The 15,167-nt window shown below is 40.6% G+C and overlaps 1 protein-coding gene across 2 annotated transcripts in view; it reads right to left on the bottom strand.

Annotated features, from left to right (window-relative positions):
• The window catches only part of EXOC4 (exocyst complex component 4), an 811,527-nt gene that overhangs the window by 453,675 nt on the left and 342,685 nt on the right, over positions 1–15,167 (bottom strand). The window lies entirely within an intron of this gene.

Raw genomic sequence — 15,167 nt, 5'->3', positions numbered from 1 at the left:
TTCTTGATGCGATTAGAAGGTTTAAAGAGAAGGTGTTCTTATACCAACCAAGATTCATACTCTCTCCTCATACGGTCCTTAACAGGTTCACTAATTGAAACACTGAAGGGTTCAGATGTGAAGAATAACCACTCAGCTCACACATACTGAGGCAAAAACAACTTGTTATGACTATTTTCCTGTTAATAGCCATTAAGACATCACTAATTGAAGATATGGCCTAATTTCAGAGTTGACAATGTGACAAATGTACATCGAAGGGTGTGGGGAGAAATGTCCCCCAGAATCCTGTTTCTTTGCATTAAAATGAAGCTCAATTAAAGTAATCTCTGGCCTCTCTCCATCTTTCACTCACTCTGGGGGAGTAAACTCCTTTGGTAAAACTAAGAAGAAAACGCTGGGGATGCACAGCTTAGCAACATTCTTATTTCACTTCAGAAATCAGAATGCCTATACAAGGTCAGCATTGTCTCACTAAGTTTAGCAAATAAAGGTCCTACCTTCTCAGAGAAGGATGAAATGGTCCAGCACCTTCTAAAAGCAAGTAAATTTGTCTAATTCTGATGTTCAGCAAGCAAACACATTTTGCTCTCAAACTAGGTTACATTTTCAGCCTGCCTCTATCAACAGAAAAGTGGAAGTGGTATTTCACCTTCCATTTGCTTACATACATTATTTCACAATAGTATCAGAACTCTAGATAGGGAAGGTAGATGCTATTTAATAGACTTTCTCAAAACCCTAACAATATACACATACAATATTGCATTTCATTTTTTCTGAATTAAATAGCTTCATTTTAATTATAGTTCTTTGCATGATACCAAACATAACTGAACCTCACCTGATTTATTATGTTTTAATGGTCTCTGAGGTATCTTAGAAACTGACTGATAAAAACATGTGAAGCTTAAGAAATCTATAGCCTGGATCATCAAGACTTCCCAGAGGCATCAGAGTTTAAACAAATCCCATTTGGATTAGCTGTTTCCACCAACGAATCAAAGAATGGTTTTTCTTAAGAAATACAGAAAATACAATGACACGTACAGCACTTGATTCAAAATCATGAGCTTTTTGTTCTCATTTGGGGAAAAAAAATGCATCTTGTATTATTATATTTGCATTGGAGATAGCAGTGTTCTGCCAAGTCAATGATTTTGCTTGGTTAAAAGTAAAACAAGAGAGTCAACACTACAACAAACACTACTCCTATAATAAAAATCTTCCTCCAAACTTCATATGATTTGGTTACAGACCAAAAAAAGCACAGAATAATAATATCTTTATTAATACTTCTCAAGATCATAAAAGCAAGTCACAACTGAATCACCAAGGAAACGTGCACATGTGCAGAAGAAACCAGGTTAAATTCTGCACTCTAGGAAAAACATAAATGATTCAAATGACTTCCTACAAAACAAATAAATCTACAAAAATAACGCACTAATCTACTCAATATGAGTATGAGCATATCTTCAAAGGATAAATATGAGTGGACTGCATGATCTCTAACGGTTTCTAAAAATTCTGAAGATTTCTGATTTTAGATACTCAATAACTACACACAGGCCTGATTAACACAGCTCCAAACGAGCATCTTCATGGACACTGAACACACTGTATGATGACTACCTCAGTGCTTCGGCCCACACCGGGCTCTATCTGGGGAAACTGCTTGTCTCTTACCATTCCTTCAGGGCCCAGGAGGTATAGCCCAAACTGTCAAATGCCCCTCTCCTGATGTCCACAATGCCATTCATTCAGTTCAGTCGCTCAGTCGTGTCTGACTCTTTGCAACCCCATTGACCCCATGCACGCCAGGCCTTCTTGTCCATTACCAACTCCTGAAATTTACTCAAACTCATGTCCAATGAGTCGGTGATGCCATCCAACCATCTCATCCTCTGTCATCCCCTTCTCCTCCTGCCTTCAATCTTTCCCAGCATCAGTATCTTTTCAAATGAGTCAGCTCTTCACATCAGGTGACCAAAGTATTGGAGTTTCAGCTTCAACATCAGTCCTTCCAATGAACACTCAGGACTGATTTCCCTGAGGATGGACTGGTTGGATCTCCTTGCAGTCCAAGGGAATCTCAGTAGTCTTCTCCAACACCACAGTTCAAAAGCATCAATTCTTCAGAGCTCAGTGTTCTTTATAGTCCAACTCTCACATCCATGCATGACTACTGGAAAAACCACAGCCTTGACTAGACAGACCTCTGTTGGCAAAGTAATGTCTCTGTTTTTTAATATGCTGTTTAGGTTGGTCATAACTTTCCTTCCAAGGAGCAAGCGTCTTATAATTTCAAGGCTGTAATCACCATCTGCAGTGATTCTAGAGCCCAAAAAAATAAAGCCTGACACTGTTTCCACTGTTTCCCCATCTATTTGACATGAAGTCATGGGACCGGATGCCATGATCTTAGTTTTCTGAATGTTGAGCTTTAAGCCAACTTTTTCACTCTCCTCTTTCACTTTCATCAAGAGGCTCTTTAGTTCTTCACTTTCTGCCATAAGGGTGGTGTCATCTACATATCTGAGATTATTGATATTTTTCCCAGCAATCTGGATTCCAGCTTGTGCTTCATCCAGCCCAGCGTTTCTCATGATGTACTCTGCATATAAGTTAAATAAGCAGGGTGACAATATACAGCCCTGATGTACTCCTTTTCCTATTTGGAAACAGTCTGTTGTTCCATGTCCAGTTCTAACTGTTGTTTCCTGACCTGCATACAGATTTCTCAAGAGGGAGATTAGGTGGTCTGGTATTCCCATCTCTTTCAGAATGTTCCACAATTTATTGTGATCCACACAGTCAAAGGCTTTGGCATAGACAATAAAGCAGAAACAGATGTTTTTCTGGAACTCTCTTGCTTTTTTGATGATCCAGTGGATGTTGACAATTTGATTTCTGGTTCCTCTGCCTTTTCTAAATCCAACTTGAACACCTGGAGGTTCACAGTTCACGTATTGCTGAAGCCTGGCTTGGAGCATTTTGAGCATTACTTTACTAGCATGTGAGATGAGTGCAATCGTGTGGTAGTTTGAACATTCTTTGGCATTGCCTTTCTTTGGGATTGGAATGAAAACTGACCTTTTCCAGTCCTGAGGCCACTGCTGCATTTTCCAAATTTCCCGGCATATTGAGTGCAGCACTTTCACAGCATCATCTTTCAGGATTTGAAATAGCTCAACTGGAATTCCATCACCTCCACTAGCTTTGTTCATAGTGATGCTTTCTAAGGCCCACTTGACTTCATATTCCAGGATGTCTGCCTCTAGGTGTGAGATCACACCATCGTGATTATCTGGGATGTAAAGATCTTTTTTATACAGTTCTTCTGTGTATTCTTGCCACCTCTTCTTAATATCTTCTGCTTCTGTTAGGTTCATAGCATTTCTATCCTTATTGAGCCCATCTTTGCCTGACATGTTCCCTTGGTATCTATAATTTTCTTAACGAGATCTCTAGTCTTTCCCATTCTGTTGTTTTCCTCTATTTCTTTGCACTGATCACTGAGTAAGGCTTTCTTATCTCGTTGCTATTCTTTGGAACTCTGCATTCAAATGGGAATATCTTTCCTTTTCTCCTTTGCCTTTTGCTTCTCTTCTTTTCACAGCTATTTGTAAGGCCTCCTCAGACAGCCATTTTGCTTTTTTGCATTTCTTTTTCTTGGGGATGGCCTCTATCCCTGTCTACTGTACAATGTCAGGAATCTCCATCCATAGTTCATCAGGCACTCTGTCTATCAGATCTAGTCTCTTAAATCTATTTTTTCACTTCCACTGTATAATTGTAAGGGATTTAATTTAGGTCATACCTGAATGGTCTAGTGGTTATCCCTACTCTCTTCAGTTTAAGTCTGAATTTGCCAATAAGGAGTTCATGATCTGAGCCACAGTCAGCTCCCGGTCTTATTTTTGCTGACTGTATAGAGCTTCTCTATCTTTGCCTGCAAAGAATATAATCAATCTGATTTCGGTGTTGGCCACCTGGTGATGTCCATGTGTAGAGTTTTCTCTTGTGTTGTTGGAAGAGGGTGTTTGCTATGAGCAGTGCGTTCTCTTGGCAAAACTCTATTAGCCTTTGCCCTGCTTCATTCTGTACTCCAAGGCCAAATTTGCCTGTTACCCAACGTGTTTCTTGACTTCCTACTTTTGCATTCCAGTCCCCTATAATGAAAAGGACATCTTTTTTGGGTGTTAGTTCTAAAAGGTCTTGTAGGTCTTCATAGAACCGTTCAACTTCAGGTTCTTCAGCATTACTGGTCGGGGCATAGGCTTGGATTACTGTGCGACTTTTTCTGGGGGTGCAGGGATCAGCGCCTCATGACATGTGGAATCTTGGTTCCCCAACCTGGGATGGAACCCACACCCCCTGCACTGGAAGCACAGAGTCATAACCACTGGACCACCATGGAAGTCCAGCAGTGACATTCTATAAAACAGATCATATAACCTTAACGTAAGTCTCCTGTTACTGTCATCTGTTTTCTAATTCTTATGTAACCTCTTCCCTGTGTGGAATGCAACATCCCAGAAAGTACTTACAAAAAATATAGTTGTTGAATGAATGAAGGGAGAAACAGTGACCTAACTTAGTCGTATGTTATCAGAATCAGATGAGAAAGTATTGTGTGCAAGTCCTTCATAAACTGCCAAGAACATAACACGTGTCAGCAATTTTCTGTGTACCCACAAAGTGCTATAAATGGTAGGTATGCCTAATCAACATTTGCTGATGACCATCACATGATGAACACACAGAAGACATAAAGATGCGACACCAAAAACAGGGCACAGGAGCCACTAGAAACGTCAGCGAGAAGAAGATTTCGCTGTGACCACACAGGCATGATGAAAGTACGTCAAGAGACAACCTGCTTCAATTCCTCTAAGTCCCTGTGAGCTACATAAAGACTGGTACTGAGTCACACTGTAGGGTTAAACTAATCAAAAAGCAAAGACTGGGCAGAATCGAAAAGAAAAGGAAAAGAAAGCAGAATAATCCACCCCCCTCCACCTCAACCGACAACCAAAAGTTCATCTATAGGACCTCTGTAGACCTTTCCAGGTTCATCACCAAGCGCCATCCACACTGTATTTGATGTGATTTCCTCTTTACAGGCTACGAGTCCAAATCTAGCTTACTAAATGACTAGGAAACAGCACCAACCCGGTGAAAATAGTCTTGAAAATAAAGCTGTCAGAACCAAAAGTAAAGGCCATGGCCAAAAAACCGTATGGTCTGTGAGTCTCTCGCCTCTGAGGTTTCGCTTTTCAATATTCTGAACGAGAAACACAACCCGCCACCTCTGCTCACATGCCTCTGGTCGTGAAGTAAGTAGGGAGTCGTTGACATGAACGTTCTTGGGGAGCACGTTGCTCAAACCTGAGAAAAGCGGGGGTTGAAGGATGGAGCATTTCCTGCCCCTTCATTCATGATGCCCACAGTCTAATCCCCGCAGTCACGGGCCAGGTGACAGGCACCAGGGAAAATGCTGAAAGGTGATGGATGGCTGGAAAGACCAGGGAGCTGACAACCGTACTACAAGTAGAATACATCTTGTGCAGAATGAAGGGGGCGAGATGCCCTGGTCATATTTCCTGGTCCTCACAAGGAGGACAGTGGCTGACGGGCTCCCTCAGGTGAGCGGCAAAAGGTGCCAGGGCCACCCAGTGACTTCAGGATGACAGCATCTTAGCTAGGCCCTTCTTTAAGAATCCATCTACTTATAAGTCGTTAGCTCCCAGACTTCTTCCCAGCTAGAATTTGATGTAGTTTATAATAAACATAGTCATGTTAATAAAATACAAAACAAAGATCTCAAAAAGAAAGGGAAAGAAAGGTTGCTGCAGGGAGGACTACGGTACAATGGGAAGAATCAAAAAGACTTGTGTCAGACTCCAGATCTCTACCTATTACTAGTGTAAGGGTGACAAGGATACTCAAATTTTCTGAGCCTCAGCTTTCACATTCATAAAACAAAGATTGCAATAAACTTTTTCAAAGAGATTTAAGAAGATAACGTACTCCAGGGCATTCAGTACAGTGTCTGACACCTGGTACATCTCAAATAAATGATTATCTCCTTTTCCCTTTAGAATTACTAAGCAGATAAGGATTTAAATGATCACCCACACAGAGGAACATAAACTGAATATACAAAAGGTTCAAATTCAAAAAATACTATCCATGATACTTTAGGCAACACCATACTAGTCAATATCATTTGTGAGACCAATAAAAACATGTCTGTCTTAATTTGGAGTCAACAGCATTGCAGTGAAAGTTTGAAACAGTTGTTAAGAAAACTTATAGCCTAACAGAAGAAAACCAGTCTTTCTCTTAATTTTTCAGTTAAAAACAATCAGTATTCGGACTTTCTGGTGGCACAGTGGATAAGAATCCACCTCCCAATGCAGGGACTATGGAGGAGTTCAATTCCCAGTCCAGGAAGATCCCACAAACCTGGGAGCAACTAAGCCCGAGCAACCTGACTACTGAGCCTGTACTCTAGAGCCCACATGCTGCAACTACTGAAGCCCGAACACCCTAGAGCCCACGCACTGCAACAAGAGAAGTCTGCGCAAAAGAGTAGCCCCCGCTCACCGCAGCTAGAGAAAACTGTGCAGCCAGGAAGACCCAGTGCAATCAAATACATAACTTTTTAAAAATCAACATTAAATGTATAGATGTTAAAATGATGAATGCCTCTGTGCCAAGAGATTAGATGAAAACAGTATAGAATTAGATAGCCACTTTTGCTGAGCCACAGACAACAGTATGCCTCACCTGACATTTCTAATGTGTTCTGGACTTAAAGTTGGCCTTTCCACATAGAAAAGAACCACAGTGAAGGTTAACTTTTTTTTCTCTAAATTAAAGTATAATTTACAATCTTGTGTTAGTTTCAAGTGTACAGCAAAGTGATTCAGTTATACAAATTACATACACACACACACACATTTTTGGGGGCTTCCCTTATGGCTCAGCTGGTAAAGAATCCACCTGCAATGCGGGAGACCTGGGTTTGATCCCTGGGTTGCTTTTTCAGATTCTTTTCCATTATAGTTTATTAAAAGATATTGAGTACTATCCCCAGTGCTAAACAGTAGGTCCCTGTTGTTTACCTATTTTATATACGTAGTGTGTATACGTTGGGGCATCCCAGGTGGTTCAGTGGTAAAAAATTCACCTGCCAATGCAGGAGATACAAGAGATGTGGGTTCACTCCTTTGATCGGGACGATCCTCTGGAATAAGAAATGGAAACCCATTCCAGTATTCTTGCCTAGAAAATTCCATAGACAAAGGAGCCTGGAAGGCTACAGTCCATAGGGTCAAAAAGAGGTGGACACAACTGAGAATGCACACACGTAAGTATATGTTAATCCCAAACTCCTAATTTATCTCTCCCAACATGTCCGCCTATACTCCTCTACCCTGAATGGTAACCAAAAGTTTGTTTTCTGTGTCTGTGAGTGTCTGTTTGCCAAATAAGTTCATCTGTATCATTTTTTCTAGATTCTGCATATAAGTGATATCATATATTTGTCTTTGTCTGATTATTACACTTTCTATGATCACATCTAGGCCTATCCATGTTGTTGCAAATGGCATGACTTCATTCTATTTTATGACTGGAAGGTGAACTTTTTTACAGCAAATATGTTGCTTCATAAATACTTTCTAAGAATTATGAAAATGCATACAACACAAAAAATAGGGAATTCCTGATTGCATTAATAAATAGGGTTTTAAATTGGTTCTATGAGCCAGATGAATGGTCTCAGAGTTCTCTGAATTCACACCTGTCACCTTACAAGAGGGGTTTTTAAGAGTAAGTCCTTTAGAAAGTACCTATTAAAGCACAAATTACCTCTATGACTTAATGCTGTTGTTGCTGCTACCAGCACCACCAAACGTCTAATATGGGTCTGCACGCGAGATTCATGTTTAGTGCTACATTAAGAAGCACACAAAGATAAAACACTTACCCTTACCCTCAAATGACTTACATTATGGACAAGTCAAGAAAATCAGGACTGGTGATGATTCTGCTGCTATTGGGTCTGGGAGGAAAATACAGGCAACAAGCCACTTTGAGGAAGGATCATGTTTTGGACTCAACTCTTACCTAGTGTATAATTATCAGCAACAATACTTTTACAGACTATTGTTCATAGATGTAACCCTTGTTCCTAAAATAATTTCTGGTACATAATAGGCACTTGGCAAATGTATATTAAAATGTTTATTAAATAAATGCATGAATAAGCACAGGAAACGATATTCAATATCGCATAGTAACCTATACTGAAAAAATATATATGTATAGAAATGAGCTGCTTTGCTATATGCCTGAAACTTGGTCTTCCCTATAGGTCAAACAGTAAAGAATCTGCCTGCAACACAGGAGACCTGGGTTCAATCCCTGGGTCAGGAAGATCCTCTGGATAAGGGAATGGCAATCAACTCCAGTATTCTTTTTTTTCTTTTTAGTTTTATTTATTTTTCAATTGAAGCATAATTGCTTTACAAAATTTTGTGGTTTTCTATCAAACTTCAACATGAATCAGCCATAGGTATACATATATCCCCTCCCTTCTGAACATCCTTCCCATCCCACCCCACTAGATTGATACAGAGCCCCTGTTTGAGTTTCCTGAGTCAAAAAGCAAATTCCCATTGGCTATCTACTTTATATATGCTAATGTAAAAAAGATCTTCACAACCCAGATATCACGATGGTGTGATCACTCACCTAGAGCCAGACATCCTGGAATGTGAAGTCAACTGGGCCTTAGAAAGCATCACTACAAACAAAGCTAGTGGAGGTGATGGAATTCCAGTTGAGTTATTTCAAATCCTGAAAGATGATGCTGTTAAAGTGCTACACTCAATATGCAGCAAATTTGGAAAACTCAGCAGTGGCCACAGGACTGGAAAAGGTCAGTTTTCATTCCAATCCCTAAGAAAGGCAATCCCAAAGAATGCTCAAACTACCGCACAATTGCACTCATCTCACACGTTAGTAAAGTGATGCTCAAAATTCTCCAGGCCAGGCTTCAGCAATACGTGAACCGTGAACTTCCAGATGTTCAAGCTGGTTTTAGAAAAGGCAGAGGAACCAGACATCAAATTGCCAACATCCGCTGGATCATCAAAAAAGCAAGAGAGTTCCAGAAAAACATCTATTTCTGCTTTATTGTCTATGCCAAAGCCTTTGACTGTGTGGATCACAATAAACTGTGGAAAATTCTGAGGGAGATGGGAATACCAGACCACCTGACCTGCCTCTTGAGAAACCTGTATGCAGGTCAGGAAGCAACAGTTAGAACTGGACATGGAACAACAGACTGGTTCCAAATAGGAAAAGGAGTACATCAAGGCTGTATATTATCACCCTGCTTATTTAACTTATATGCAGAGTACATCATGAGAAATGCTGGGCTGGAAGAAGAACAAGCTGGAATCAAGATTGCTGGGAGAAATATAATAACCTCAGATATGCAGATGACATCACCCTTATGGCAGAAAGTGAAGAGGAACTAAAAAGCCTCTTGATGAAAGTGAAAGAGGAGAATGAAAAAGTTGGCTTAAAGCTCAACATTCAGAAAACTAAGATCATGGCATCTGGTCCCATCACTTCATGGGAAATAGATGGGGAAACAGTGAAAACAGTGTCAGACTTTATTTTGGGGGGCTCCAAAATCACTGCAGATGGTGATTGTAGCCATGAAATTAAAGGACGCTTACTCCTTGGAAGGAAAGTTATGACCAACCTAGATAGCATTTAAAGCAGAGACATTACTTTGCCAACTAAGGTCCATCTAGTCAAGGCTATGGGTTTTCCAGTGGTCATGCATGGATGTAAGAGTTGGACTGTGAAGACAGCTGAGCGCAGAAAAATTGATGCTTTTGAACTGTGGTGTTGGAGAAGACTCTTGAGAGTCCCTGGGACTACAAGGAGATCCAACCAGTCCATCCTGAAGGAGGTAAGTCCTGGGTGTTCATTGGAAGCACTGATGCTGAAGTTGAAACTCCAGTACTTTGGCCACCTCACGCGAAGAGTTGATTCACTGGAAAAGACCCTGATGCTGGGAGGGATTGGGGGCAGGAGGAGAAGGGGACGACAGAGGATGAGATGGCTGGACGGCATCACTGACTCGATGGACATGAGTTTTGAGTAGACTCTGGGAGTTGGTGATGGACAGGGAGGCCTGGCGTGCTGCCATTCATGGGGTCACAGAGAGTCGGACACGACTGAGTGACTGAACTGAACTGAATTGAATGTAAGTTTCCATGTTACTCTCTGCCTATATCTCCCACTCCAGTATTCTTGCCTGGAGAATGGACAGAGGAGCCTGGCAGGCTATAGTCCATGAGGTAGCAAAAGTTGGACACAACTGAGCAACTAACACTATTACTATTACTCTGCCTGAAACTAACATAATATTTTAAACCAGCTACACTTCAATTAAAAAGTACATGAATAAGCAAATGGAAAATGATAAAGAATATTTCTTTCAGACCAACTGAATTCTATGTACAAACCACACAGAAACAAGCAGTTGTGTTTTGCTTGAAGTTTGCTCAGTGAGGAATCTATGTTTCAATAAAGTGCTGAAAAACTGTATTCATTTAAAATATTTTTTGTAGAAGACAACCTACAAAATAGAAGTAAATTACTTATTCCCACCATAAGACATGTCAATGGCTTGCCTATATTTCATTGCTCAATTATATTTTATTCCTGGCCAGTTGTAATGTTACATGGTTCACAATTAAGTCAGGTAGAAAGTATTACACAGGGTGTAGGAATAAGGTCAAGAGAGGGATAATAATAGTATCCCTGTAATAGTATACCCACTCCAGTATTCTTGCCTGGAGAATCCCATGGACAGAGGAGCCTGGCGGGCTACAGTCCAGAGGGCTGCAAACAGTCAGACATGACTGAAGTGACGAAGCAGCTGCAGCAGCAAGGGGCTTGGGAGATGTGACCTGCTCGAGGTCACACACATGGTTAGTCCAGAATTCAAACAATTTTTTCCCAACTATATATGCTATGATGTGTTTAATAATTTTTAAAGGGTCTTTGTTTGGCTGCATCAGGTCTTAGTTGCAGCAAGGTGGGGCCTTCTTCGTGTCATGCAGGATCTTTTGTTGTGGTGCGTGGGATTAGCTGCTCACAGTCATGTGGAATCTCAGTTCCCCGACCAGGGATTGAACCTGCATCCCCTGCATTGCAAGGTGGATTGGTAACCACTGGACCACCAGGGAACCCCACTGTGCTTAATATCTTATAGTTCCAAGAAACTCACAGGTTGAATCAAATGATGTAGATGATGAGAGACACAGGAAAATTCTAAAATAGGGAACAGCAAATCCTGATTTTTTTTTTTATTTAGGGACTTCCCTGGTGACTCAGTGGTAAAGAATCTGCCTGCAACGCAGGTTTTGACTTGGGTTCAATCCCTGGGTTGAGAAGATGCCCTGGAGAAGGAAATGGCAAACCACTCTTGTATTCTTGCCTGGGAAATCTCATGGACAAAGGAGCCTGGTGGGCTGCAGTTCACAGTGTGGCAAAAGAGTTGGACACGACTTGGCAACTGAACAACAATGATAACATGGACTGTAGCCCACCAAGCTCCTTGGTCCATGGAACTTTCCAGGCAAGAACACTGGAGTGGGTTGCCATTTCTCCTCCAGGGGATCTTCCTGATGCAGGGATCAAATCCCTGTCTCTCCTGTCTCCTGCACTGGTAGGTGGATGTCTTACTACTCAGTCACCTGGGAAGCCCTTGCGCACAGTCCATGGGGTCGCAAAATAGTTGGATACAACTTAGCGACTAAACAACAACCAACCCTGGCCTTACAGCGGCTTGACACATAAAATGCATTTTCCATGTAATCAACACTATAAATATCACAGTTGATTATTCAAGTTAATGCACAAAGAAACCTCTTGATCAAAAATGTAAGTGAAGCTTAAGAAAAACAACATTCTGTGGATAAAACCATCATGCAGAAAATGTTTCAGGGGAAAGACATTTAATGGTTCAACTGAGGCCAGAAATAACACTTCCTGATACAACAAGAATTGGAATTCTACTTTTCCCCCCTCTCTCTGGACTAGCCAGTAGAGGATATCATGACCCCTCCAAACTCAAACTACTCCTGATGGCTCCTTGGAGGTCCAGGGACATGAAGGCAGAAAGACAAGAAAGGGTTGACACCTTTGAGGACGGAACTTGTACAATCTGCCTGTATTAATGCCTAAACACGGACAGAAATTCATTTTTTTTTAAATCTGTTCCTCCTTTTAAGCAAACAATTCCAATAAGCTTCCTTGCTGCTGTTGGTGCTTTTTATTATTATTATTTTTAACTGTTACTACAGGTCAGTTCTACATGTCTATTCATTTAAGGCCCATATATTGTGTATTTTTAAGTTTAGCAACAAATGAAAAGGGGAAGATGAAAGGGCCTCAAAGGTCTCACAATAAATGAGCAGTCCTAATATGTAAGTGAAGGTTTTTATTTTTTAACTTAAAACCTTGTCTATACTTTTTCTTTTCAGCTTTATTAAGATACAGTTAACACCATAAGATATTTAAAATATACACCATAATAATCTGATATATTATGTGTCCATCATGAAAGGATTTCCCCCATCTAGCTACTTAACATATCTCTGACTTCACATTTTTTTTTTGGTAAGAATATTTCACTGTTAGTACATTCCAATCATACCATACCCTTGTCTCCATTTCTTCTGCCCTCTGTAATTCTTGAAAATGCTGAGGATAAATTCTGGGCTAATACTCATGAAAAACACCCTCCCTTCTCTGACTTCGAACCACCTATAATTTAATATGAACATGGCAAACCCTGTGAGAAAAGCAAGTGATGCTGGTGGATTCCTGTGGTACTCAAAGCTTATAATGAAATAGGGATGATATGTACCTCTCAGGTTGCCATTCTTCCCTGTCAGAAGCATGGGCAGTCATCGACTGGGGTAAGAATGAGAAATGAAAAGAAAGAAAGGAAATTCCAAGGATCTCAGACCAGATGGAAAAGGGAAGTCCTTTTTGGTTCTACCTAGGTATATATACCTAGTATACCTAGGTATACTCACTAGGTATATAAGGTATCATGTAGGGAAAGAACCATCTAAATAAAGGACTGCCCAATGATGGGTTATTGTGAGGATACACAGTACGTGTTTAGAAGCACAAAAAACAGTATAGTATTGTACACCGCACTAACTTATTTGTTGGCAACTTCACCAGGAGCAGGCTGCTGGGAAGCAAGGAAGTCATCTGAGTGTTGCTTCAAGTAAGACAATCTCACCTAGATTTTCAGTTAAAGATCATGAAATGATTCTTACAAAGAAGTAAAAATCACATTTTGTAGTTCAAGAACTGAATATACTCTTGCTCCTAAGTAACAAGTGAAATTTATAATAATCTATAATATATCTATAATAGATTTATAAAATCTATTATTTTATGGATTATAATAATCTAATCTATTATTATTAATAATCTATTATTTAAACTAATGTCTCTTAGTTAAATCAGGAGGAGAAAAAAAAAACACACCAGTTCCTTAATTATCTTCCTAACAATAAATGAGAAGAGGTTTTGGAGGCTGGGATGACAAGGAACAAAGAGAAATGAAGCAACAGTTTTTAAGGTTATTAATAACTCATCCTGAGCCATCTATAAAATGTGTTCACCTGGAGTTCTTCATGAGCATAAGTCAAAGAAGGTAACAGACCTGACTGTTTCTGGAATGGAGTTTGAGATGCGTGTCTAAGAAGAGCATAATGTGAGGTATGACCCAATTACCAAAGGACCCACAGTCACTGCATGCAGATTTTTTAATGGTTGATCAATAAGGCACAAGGGAACTTTAATTGACCATCGGTGAGGAGCATTCCTATCTTAGTGACATTATCCTCCAACTCACTTTATTTTAAGGCTACAGCAGGAGACTGCATTGATTCTTTTTTCCTCTTTCCACTGTTTAATAGCTTTTCTAGTTTTAATTATCTTCCATCTATTACATATATTTTTGTGGCTAGTCAGGTATATCTAGCTCAGAGATTCTCGTGTATGTAAGCTGGAGTTCCAACCTTACTTTTGGGGGACCTGGTTTCCTAGCAAAATGTTTTCAAAGTTCATCCACATTGTACCATTTACCAGCACATGTGTGCTAAGTCACTTCAGTCATGGCTGACTCTACAACTCTATGGACCATAGCCTGCCAGGCTCCTCTGTCCATGGGATTTTCCAGGCAAGAAACACTGGAGTGGGTCACCACACCCTCCTCCAGGGGATCTCCCTGACCCAGGGATTGAACCCACATCTCCTGCGGCTCCTGCATTGCAGGCAGATTCTTTACCGCTGAGCCACTGGGGAAGCCCATTTATCAGTACAGCACTTCATTTCATTTTATGGCTGAATATTTATTCCAGTGTAGGTATATACCACACATATATATTTACCAGGTGATAAACATGTGGATAGTTTCACTTTTCTGGCTATTATGAACAATGTCACTATGAACACCCACGGGTAAGTTTTCTGTGGACATACGTTTCCTCTTCAGTATATACCTAGAATTTGAACTGCTGGGTCATATGGTAACTCTATGTTTAACATTTTGAGAAACTAGCAGACTGTTTTCCAAAAAGTCTATGCCCCAATGTTGATTACTGTTATATTTTTGAATAACTAATTATTTAAAAATAAAATCTGAATGTATGTGTGTGTGTGTGTGTGTGTGTGTGTGTAAGCTGTGTGCTGCAGTGGTCAGCACTCAGAGGAAATGTATTTTGTTCTCCAGAAAAACCCTCTCCCGCCAGCCCTACCCCATCTGCTAATTCCTGAAGTGGCTACTGCTGCTTAAGTCACTAGGTCATGTCAGATTCTTTTTGCCTCCATGAACTACAGCCCACCAAGCTCCTCTGTCCATGGGATTTCTCAGGCAAGAATACTGGAGTGGGTTGCCATTTCCTCCTCCAGGGGATCTTCCAGATGCCAGCATCGAACCTGTGTCTCCTGAGTCTCCTGCTTGGCAGGTGGACTCCTTACCACTAAGCCACCTGGGAAGCCCCTCGGTAGGGGCAGCCTTGTCTGTTTCCACCATTAAC

This window comes from Cervus elaphus, chromosome 18, assembly GCF_910594005.1.
Source record: "Cervus elaphus chromosome 18, mCerEla1.1, whole genome shotgun sequence".
In the NCBI taxonomy this organism is placed as follows: Eukaryota; Metazoa; Chordata; class Mammalia; order Artiodactyla; family Cervidae; genus Cervus; species Cervus elaphus.
Note: the sequence above shows the minus strand (reverse complement) of the source record. Positions and strands in the feature narration are given on the sequence as shown.